Genomic DNA, 10,960 nt, shown 5'->3' with positions numbered 1-10,960 from the left:
ATAGTTATCTGCTTGATAGGCTACATAGACTACTAACTAAAAAAACTATGTTAATGTAACAAAGGGGAAAACTTTTTTTTTCAACAAATTATATTCGACGACATAGTGAATTACCCCAAAATACAGTGCTTTTTCCTAGCGCGCTTAATGTTATTTTCTTGGGGGAGGGGGGGGGGGGTTATCACTCACATGAAAAAATTCAATTGTTTACTTCATTCCAACTGAGCATTTGGAATAAAGTGAACAGTTAAACATTTTGCAGAAATATGTTGAGTTGACGAGATACGATAAGTTGTCAATTATACATTTTGCAGAAAATTTTTCAATTGCTCAATTGGAATGAAGTGAACAATTGAACATTTTGCCCAAAAAATGTCCAATTGACGAGATAAGATAAGTTGTCAATTAAACATTTTGCAGAAAATTTTTCAATTGCTCAGATGGAATGAAGTGAACAATTGAACATTTTGCAGAAAAATGTCCAATCGACGAGATATGATAAGTTGTCAATTAAACATTTTTCAGAAAATTGTTCAATTGCTCAGTTAAAGCAACTAAGCAATCCAACATTTTTCTGTTTTTTATTGAAAAGATTTGATCTTGTTATTTAAACAATTTACTGAAAAATTTCACCTTATGGGGCAAAGGTTTTCTTATGTTGATGGCACTTTTAAGCTTCCGTAGATTAGCATTGAGCGTTTTAATAGTATACGTTGTACAGTAGTTTTATTAGGCATTTGTTTTAGAGTTCAAAATCATACGAAGTTTTGTATGGTGGAGTATAAGGATCGCGAGATACAATTTCTCAATGTGACAAGGAAAACTTGGTAAATATGACTGATTAAAGGTCAATTTTGACCGAAAATTGTAGGTCACTCACAAATTACAAGAATATATGAACATTAGAGTGCGACAGTCGGAAAAATTAGAGTGCGACAGTCGGAAATTCCGACTGTCGCACTCAAATTTTCCAACTATCGTCAGTTTTACCAAGATTGGGGGGGGGGTGAGACACCCCCCACACCCCCCTCTAGCGACGTCCCTGTATACACTACTTTACCAACAGTCGACCTTGGACGCAACCAGAATACCTCCCCCCTCCCTCGATAAAGTTAGGGAGATAATCTACCCCCCCCCCCCCTTACTGACAGACAGAATAATACAAAAATTTATAGTGAACATTACATCAATATATAACATTTATATGCGGTACAACCTTAACTGTCGAATATTCTTCAACATCGTTTCAAAGGTTGCAATATATAGTACCATTTTACATATAAGCACACATCATTTAACCAAATTTCAGCGCGGTAAAGGCCAAGATGTGCAATACCTCGCTCCCATTGGCTGGGGTCCGTATGCATAAGCTTCCTTACAATATCAACTAGCAGCAGCTGCGCAGAATCGTTCATCACATACCACTTTTCACAAGGCCACTTTGCTACACTCAGAATAGAAAACGGTCTAGCAGCAGAATGTACGCGTTTGAGTAGAGTTAATTTATTTTTCGGTTTGTTATGCCACGGGTGTAGAGGGGAGCCTATGTGGTTATGCATCGCACAACTCTGTTGCTGTAAATTTAAAGAAGTTAAATCAAACCGAAACAGTTTGAAGATGATACAATATATCACCGTATAATATAAACGTAAGACAATTTCTGGGTTCAATAACTATAATCCACGGTGGCACTACTAACATGACTAAATACTAGGCCTATATCTTTCGTATTATATTATCTGAAAACCGTGCCAAACGGTCATAATTAACTGTGTCAAAGGGTCATAATTTTGAAATTCAAATCAATGTCTACGCTCAAAAATAAGAGTCTATCGGTTTAACATTTAAAAGCATCTCAAGTAAATAGTCAACCAGAAACTGTCAAGCTGTCCAATGTTTTTAAGCAGTTTTGAAGCGAGCAAACGCCTGGTACTAATCTGCGTATACATTGCATCGCAGTACTTATCTGTACAGCAAGTTCCACCATCACTTCGAAGCTCACCTTGTCAGAATTAACTTTCAGTTTTGGATCATAAACCTAAGTAATCCTAACCTTCAAAGAAGGACATTCATCTACAATGAGACGTGTACACTCACAGTCACAGACCATGGTCGCAGTATTGTTTTTCCAACTTAAATTATGGATGTACATGTACACAAACAAGTCCGCTCAAAAGCAAAGAACAAACTTTTTAACCAAAGTTTTAACAAAGTCGCCATTTCATACAGTACGTGTATGCGAATCACGATGCACTACGCGCACGTGTATGTACATGTACATACTCACACGCGTACATAGCGTAAGCAAGAACTTCCCAATTCAGCATCAAAGTGCAAGCCCAGACAATGAGAAGCGAGGTATGCAAGTAGTGGCCTTTGCCTCGCTGGGAAAAAAAATCGCGCCCTCGACGACCTCACAACTAAACCCATCCGCCGCCCTTTACCCAGTACGAAAAAAAAATTGGTGGTTTCGCCCCTACAGACAACAAAAGTGACCCCGTCATGGGTATGTTGATCAATTATGTTCGCAACCACAATACCGTTACACTATCGAACTTATCGTATGTGAATCAACTAACTAGTTACCCGATGACTGTAGTACGTGTGTTCAGAAAGCTGTGCATCCCAACATGTAAATCGCTTCAAAATATGAAGCAGATACTCTTTGATGATGGGCTTGACAAACCACAGCTCACCTCTTTGGAGAAACCCATGACCTCTACACTTTAAACAGAGGCTATATAAATTGATTATCTTCCGTATATACATCTATACTTTATATTATATAGATATACCCAGTCGATGTATTTTTCCTTTATTAGACAAGAGGAAGTTTAATGGTCAGGTTGCTTTTTCTTTTTGGTCTAGTGAAGAATATACATATCATTCTATTAAGGAAGTATTTGACGATTGATTAACGGAACATGTAAACGTTATTATTATACCATTGGTAGCCAATTAAAGATACCAGCTTTCAGTATAGTCTTGATTACGCATTTAAAATGCGTTAAGTACTTGATCTATGAGGTCATATGAAAATAGTCATGTATACACCCTTTTTTCTAACAGAACTAATAGCAACATGATAATATATAGTTACTATCGAGAGGGTGTCGGAATGGATAGAATATGGATGCAGTTAGAACAGGGGTAAATGTTGTATTACATTACGCCTATTATAAACCTCCAAGATGTGCAAAAATTATTAGGAGGCAGGCAGGCAGGTCAATTTCGGCCAGCGATCACCGCCCGTAGCCAGGATGGAGCGCGTAGATCTAATTGATACATAAAACTGTTCATTTTCACAAAAACAAAACTTCGTTTTAAGCGGCTGATCTGACGAACCATGACAAATGAGGAGCGATTTCTACTGTAAAATAGTCTTGTATTTTATTTGTTCTGTCTACCCCTGTACTGTACCCTACATTCTTTCCCCCTGTTTGACTATAGATCAGGGTTTCCCTAACTTCATTCCCCCACGAACCCCCTGTGGATGTCAGAGTTGTCCACGGACCCCCAACTTTTCGAGACACCATCTGAGTCATTGTATCATGATACGCATAACAAGTGCTTCGTAAAAGATCAAGTTCATAGTTTAATATTGTAATGAAAAAATAACAAGAGATGAACAAATCTTTATTTGGAAACTTCAAGATCAGATCAGATCTTTATCTTCACGACGTACTGCCAAAAGCGTAAACCAACTTCACCAGTCATGCGGAAGGTGTCAGTTTCTTTCAGTTATTTATCACATGCACGGTACAGTACAATTATGGCAACATATGCGTATGGAACGCGAAAAGAGTGTGTCGATAGGTACGACTTTTGTACATTACTATATGATATATCAGATTTTAGTTCAACAAAAAGTACTCTAGTTTTGACTTTCAGAAACGTCTCACGAACCCCCTGGGATGGAATCACGCACCGCCTGGGGGTTCATGCACCCCAGTTAGGGAACCCCTGCTATAGATTATTTCCCCTATATACTCATGTAGCGTATACTGGCTGATGGAAGAGTAATCAAGTCGTTAGCCTTGCAGTGTGTGTAGAAACATGAAATCTCCCGGACTTGATCAAGTCGTTAACCTTGCAGTGTGTGTAGAAACATTAGATCTCACAGACTTGATCAAGTCGTTAGCCTTGCAGTGTATGCAGTAACATTAAATCTCACAGACTTGATCAAGTCGCTAGCCTTGCAGTGTGTGCAGAAACATTAGATCTCCCACACTTGATCAAGTCGTTAGCCTTGCAGTGTATGCAGTAACATTAAATCTCACAGACTTGATCAAGTCGCTAGCCTTGCAGTGTGTGCAGAAACACTAGATCTCACAGACTTGATCAAGTCGTTAGCCTTGCAGTGTGTGTAGAAACATTAAATCTCACAGACTTGATCAAGTCGTTAGCCTTGCAGTGTGTGTAGAAACATGAAATCTCCCGGACTTGATCAAGTCGTTAACCTTGCAGTGTGTGTAGAAACATTAGATCTCACAGACTTGATCAAGTCGTTAGCCTTGCAGTGTATGCAGTAACATGAAATCTCACAGACTTGATCAAGTCGCTAGCCTTGCAGTGTGTGCAGAAACACTAGATCTCACAGACTTGATCAAGTCGTTAGCCTTGCAGTGTGTGCAGAAACATGAAATCTCCCAGACTTGATCAAGTCGTTAGCCTTGCAGTGTGTGCAGAAACATTAAATCTCACAGACTTGATCAAGTCGTTAGCCTTGCAGTGTGTGCAGAAACATTAAATCTCACAGACTTGATCAAGTCGTTAACCTTGCAGTGTGTGCAGAAACATTAAATCTCACAGACTTGATCAAGTCGTTAGGCTTGTTGTGTGTGCAGAAGCATTAAATCTCACAGACTTGATCAAGTCGTTAGTCTTGCAGTGTGTGCAGAAGCATTAAATCTCACAGACTTGATCAAGTCGTTAGGCTTGTTGTGTGTGCAGAAACATTAATTCTCCCAGACAATATCAATTTCTCCTCTTTAACGTTTCTTTGTGATTGTAAATAAGTTGCAGGCCTTTCTATTATTGTATGGGTGCATTTTTGGCTCAGCACATTCAAACGTGACATCCACAACATTTTAGCAGATTTAGTGGCAGAGGTTAATTTTTGATGTTTCCGTTCTATTATTGCATGAATGGAAACTACGAATTACATGTACTGTTGCTTTTGTAATGTGTCATAGTTTATCACTATAGTAATGAGTACAAGTTTGTGTCACAGTGTTTCCACTTTGAAGGAAATTTCCCAGAATACGACGATATCGAGAAATTTCTCGGGAACTGAAAAGGGGCGGTTCGTATATACGCCCTGCCAGGGGCGTTAATCCGATTTGAAACGTGGGGGACGTAATAGATTCGAGTATTCCGGCCGTAAGTACTATCTAAGCGGAGCGCCACCATCGGTTGGCGCGCATCGTACAAGAAAATTTTTCTTCTGGCAGACCCCTCAGATTGCAGGAAACGGCACTTCCCGTGCATTATGGCAGTAAGCAATACCCCTAAAATTGATAAAAATTTCCGGCAATTTTTTATTTGGGGAAATATTCTCGAAGGAAGTGATCGCCATTTATTCCTCAGTTTACCAATTCCTCGTCTCCCAGAAGCGCCCAAAATTTAAGATATCGAAACATGATCACCGCCCATGCCCGTGAGAAGTGGTGACTGGGTGAATAAAAAGCTATGCCGTTTGAAAACATGGGCAGAAAAAGCGAAAGTAGCGAAACCTAAGGTAAAACGCGCGATAATGAAGTGATTATTTTCCAGGTTAATTGACACTGTATCAAACGCGAGCTTAGGACAAACATATTCAAAGGTAATGGCATTACTAATCCCGATATTTCGTCTTTGAGGTGTGTGGAAAATCCGCAACGACCATCAAAGAGCAATTGAATATTTAGTCTACTTTTCGATTTCGTTAAACACTTTTTTTTTTAAATTATGACCAAATTTTATGATTTTATGACACCTTTGACAATTTTTTTTGGGGGGGGGGCCTGTGCCCCCGGGCCCCAATGGGCACGACGCAGATCGGCCAGATTTTAGGAGTGAAAGATTGACAGGGTCGTACCTAACCAACGACCTGCTGTTGATTTCAAACCTTTGATTCCAAGGACGTTCAAGCAATAGGTGTGTGTACTTAATCTGTATTCACAAAACCATAATGTCAATACAGTCCAGTTGATAATTATTGGTGATAATAGACCAACCTGACAGCATCATTAGTGCCGATAAATTCTAAGCAGCTAGCTCGTTTTTGGTGATGATGTAAAATAGATTGATTTTCTTCTTTTTCTTGAGACATCTCACGGGCCGCAAAAAAATCACTGGCGGGCCGCATGCGGCCCGCAGGTTGCCCACCCCTGATCTATAGGAACGATGTCCCAAAATTTCCCCGGACATATAGGCGAAGGAAGCTATCCGCCGCGACTGCATGTGAGTTTCTCGACTTTCCGTCCTGGGAGCCATACCACAAAATGGTGCATTTCCTCATACGCCATTATTAATAATTTAAATAACTAACTAATAAGGCACAGCCCAGATCCGAGTTCGTATAGCGAGCTTAGCGCAAATTTAGCCAAAAGTCGTCAAACGCCAGCATGTTAAACCAGGTTGCTAGGTCTACGAGACTACATTTATATGAAATTTGAAAACAAGGATAGCAAGACAAACCACTTTTATTATGTTTTCAGGACCCCACACATGCGCATGTATCGTCAGACTTAGAATAGGTCCAATGTGAGTGGTGGCTAAAGTGATGAAGGCATGAAAATAAATCAGTGGTTGTTCGTTGGAGTCCTCAAGCAAGTTACCTCGGTTGCTAGGTGGATCTGCATCTGGTTATCGGGTGAATTCTGGTCGGAGCGTACTATGTAACCACCATGTACCCAGGGACGTAGCTAAGGCCTGATGATTGGGGGGGGGGAGGGTAGTGGCTGAAAATCGGTTTTGAAGCCAGAAAATTCCGACTGCTGCTTTGTACCCCCCACTCTCGCGCTACTCGTCAACGATACGGTCAGTGTCAGTCAGAAAACCCAATCTTTCGCGACTGCACTGTTGCGATACATTTGTACCCACTGGCACTCATTTCACAAACTTATTGCCCCCCCCCCCCAACCCCAACCAAATATTTTTGTGAAATTCGGGCAATATGCTGATAGCTTTTGGGCACCTACTGAAAGAAAGATAATTTGCAATGTGTTTTTCAGTGGTTAAACTGATAATATTATTACCCAACAATTCTCACCAATACGGAAGGGTAATAAGACGGAAAATGATTGTATGCTATTTGCATGCGATGTAAAAACCGATGCAAGCCTGTATGATATGCACATTATCATGTGGAATGCGCGCATAGCGCGAAAAATTTCGGTTATATTTTTCGGGCAAGTCGTTACAACCCCCCCCCCCCCCCCCTCCACAAATCAAATTTGGCCTCTACGCCTATGACGGTAGTTCTATTAGGCATTTTTTTGTAGTATTCAAAATCATACGAAGTTTTGTACGGTGGAGTATAAGAATCGCGAGATACAATTTCCCAAAGTGGCAAGGAAAACGTGGTAAATATGACAGGTTAAAGGTCAATTTTGACCGACATTTAAAAAAGAAATTAGGTCATGCACAATCACATGGATAAATGAATAGACCTAGATAAACTAGAGTGCGACAGTCGGAAATTCCGACTGTCGCACTCCAATTTTCCAACTAGCGTCAGTTTTACCAAGTTTGGGGGTGAGACACCCCCACACCCCCTCTAACGACGTCCCTGCGCGGTGAATATGGAACACGATCACATGGTTCAGCCTCTGTAGAGTCGTGGTGCTCCGTAGCCTTGTCTTCAAACGCCTCAGAGCACTAATAGATCTCTCGGCTTCCGTCGAACTGGCGGAGGAGACGGGGAGCAACCGCAAGAGAGCATCGACTTCACCAAACATAGCCCGTACCGCTGGATTCATCGACTTGAATATTTGTCTATACCCTTCAACCGACGACGAATGGAACTGGCCTCGAAAGAAAGGCAGACTAAGCTTAAGATTGTTGGAGAGCTCAGGGTACCAACTCATGAGATCTGGGTGGAATTCTCCATTCAGCAACATTGAGTGATATTCGAGGATATGAATCCTAAGATGTGTAAGCCGTAACCAAATAGAGCCACGACACTACTCTTTTTCCAAATTTGTTGGGGGACATTTGATATTGTTTCCCCATCCATCGAAATGTGGGGGGGGGGACGTGTCCCCCCGTCCCCCCTGGATTGACGCCCATGCGCCCTGCAGTAATTAGGGCTATCAAATATTGAATTCAGTCCTTTTCTGAAGAAAAAAAGTTACAAAACTGATTCATAATATCTTACTTGGATAACACTGGCTCCTACCCTGTTATGGTGGAGTCATCCATTAAACCTCAATAAAGTGTTGTGTTAAGATTCTACAAAGGCAGCTTTACGAGTTTAAATATTCAAGAACACAACTTAGGGGGAATTATAGTCTTTACATTTTTTTATTCAAATATTACACACACAAAAAAAATGTTTACAACTTTCTAACATTGCAACAAATTATATCTGCTTATAAGAAGGAGCATATAAGGCAGGATAAGAAAGAGACGAGAGGAAAGTCAATGACACCGTTAAAATCCACGCCTATGTTTTTTGCGCAAACGAATTGATAAACTGCTTAGAGATATTGCCAATCAAAACAAAATTCTCAAATATATGGAAGGTTAGCTGAGCTTCTGCTGCGGTCACTATGATATATTTGCAAACGAATTCACAAAACAGCTCAACATAAGAACGTACGTGCTCAGTTTTGTATATTGCCAGGTGGTGAGTTATATTCTAAACGAATCGGATGTCACTCCGTGTTATACTCCCGAAACAAAAATAGTTCTTTACCTTATACAGTTTACGGTACAGTGGCCATATTGCTGCCAATAATAAACATACTAAGGTAATCATTAGGTGTTGTAGGCGGTTATTATGCAAGGGAACGCCCTACTTTAAATATAACAAGTGAGATCATCTTTGCTTTTTTATTCTACTCTTTGTTTGTTCGGAAGACTGACTCATAAACCTCCTATCTTCCTTTTAACCCTCTAATGCACTCTGGGTCGATATCGACCCAAATAGTCATTGAATTTATACAAAAATAGTACTCAGCCATCTTACATCATACAACATTCATTAAGGTATTGAAATGTAGCTAAGACCATACGTTTGTGTATAAAACAAATAAAAAGGGGGGTCACTGTGATTTTTTTTAGTGGGTGGGGCTCAAAGGTCAAAGGTCAATCTGAAAATGACGTAATTTGGCTAAAAATCGATGTTCGCTTCATAAAAATCGTGACAGAAAATAAGAGTTGAACAAACCCCCCCATTATATTTGGTATAAACCCTAACATGTTTTGAACATATTCTGAGCATTTCAGGAACATATCTATAGAGAGCTCTGAGAAAAATGCAAATGACCTTGAAATTTCCTGTAATTTGACACCAAAATCGTCCAAATCCGTTCATTTTTGATAAAATTCTCATTCCCGAACGCTTCAACCTACGTACGTGGTTTTTTTTTCTTATTTTAGATATTTAGGCCACTGCAACATTTGTAATTGATAGTTATGGCATAGCGCCCTCGCATTCCTTTGTAAAGTCGATAGCAACCACTGTTCTTGCGTAATATTGTCTTTGAATGTTTAGTGTACAGTCTCAATGGACTAATTAGTTACGTGTACACTTTCAATAGGCCGTGGCCCAAATTTACGGTCCAATAGGCCCTAAAGATGTGGGACGATTGGTCAGATACCATGATAAGGTCCAGGACCTTCTGGTCGAACCAGTTTATCAAGGTTCGGTCCTTTTGAGGACCCAGAAATCGTAAGTCAATAGCGTTGTTTACAAAAAAGGCTAGGCTAGGCCTAACGTTATGCCAACGTTAGGCTGTAATTTTCGAAAGTAAACAAAGTAAACATCATTTGTACTAAATGAAATCAGTCATAACTCTGTCAATCCTCAATAGATTTCAGAAAATAAGGTATCATCTGAAAGAGCAACCCCAGAAGAACCTTTATCATACAATTTGAAGTCAATTTTGAAGTCATTAGGGATTTTTATTGTATTTTGGTGTTTTCCAATTAAAACTAATTTGCATATTAAAATTTGCATATAATTTGCAATTTTTATAAAATTATCAATTCCAAATTTTGTTCTCTATTGATCTAAATCAACTTCCTAATAGAGAAGTTGTCCCTAACTTTTTAAAAGATTAAGTGCCCCAAATCCTAATTGTGTGCCCAACCCCCTATGTTCAGAAGGGTTAATATCAGTTTCATTGACGTCGACAGCATACGATAGGAGTAACTTGCTCGAAAGAATATGAACTGGACCTAGTTTGATTGTACATTTTTGGTTAGGTTCTTTGTATAACATGAATAATTCAAATTATAATTTAGCGTTCAAATCATCTCAAATATCGTCTTTTGGCATCTGCAATCTTTTTTATAACGTCGTCTGCTGATTTATCAATTTCTTTTTTAATCCAGTTTTATGCATGAAAGATTACATTGTTGAATCTTGACCATTAATACTCCCGAGTAATGTGATTAATGCTTGGAAGCAGGGACGTAGCTATAAGGCCTGATGATTGGGGCGTTGAAGTTGCTGAAATTCCAGCTTGATGGGTTTGAAGCCTGAAAATTCCGACTGCTGTCCCATACACCCCGCCCCCCTCTCGCCCGCTACTCGTCAACGATACGGTCAGTGTCATGCAGTCAGACACCCCATCTTTCGCGACTGCACTTTCGTTCCGAACTTTTGTCGATACATTTGAACCCACTGGCTCCCCTTCATAAACTTGTTAATGACTCTGGTTAAGCAAGTAAGCAACTGAATATAAGTTTTCTGCTTGAATGCTACATAGACTACTAACTACAAAAGCTATATTAATGTAACAAAGGG

Source organism: Apostichopus japonicus, chromosome 9, assembly GCF_037975245.1.
Source record: "Apostichopus japonicus isolate 1M-3 chromosome 9, ASM3797524v1, whole genome shotgun sequence".
Classification (NCBI taxonomy): Eukaryota; Metazoa; Echinodermata; class Holothuroidea; order Aspidochirotida; family Stichopodidae; genus Apostichopus; species Apostichopus japonicus.
The sequence above is the reverse complement of the archived record's forward strand: the minus strand, read 5'-3'. Positions refer to the sequence as shown.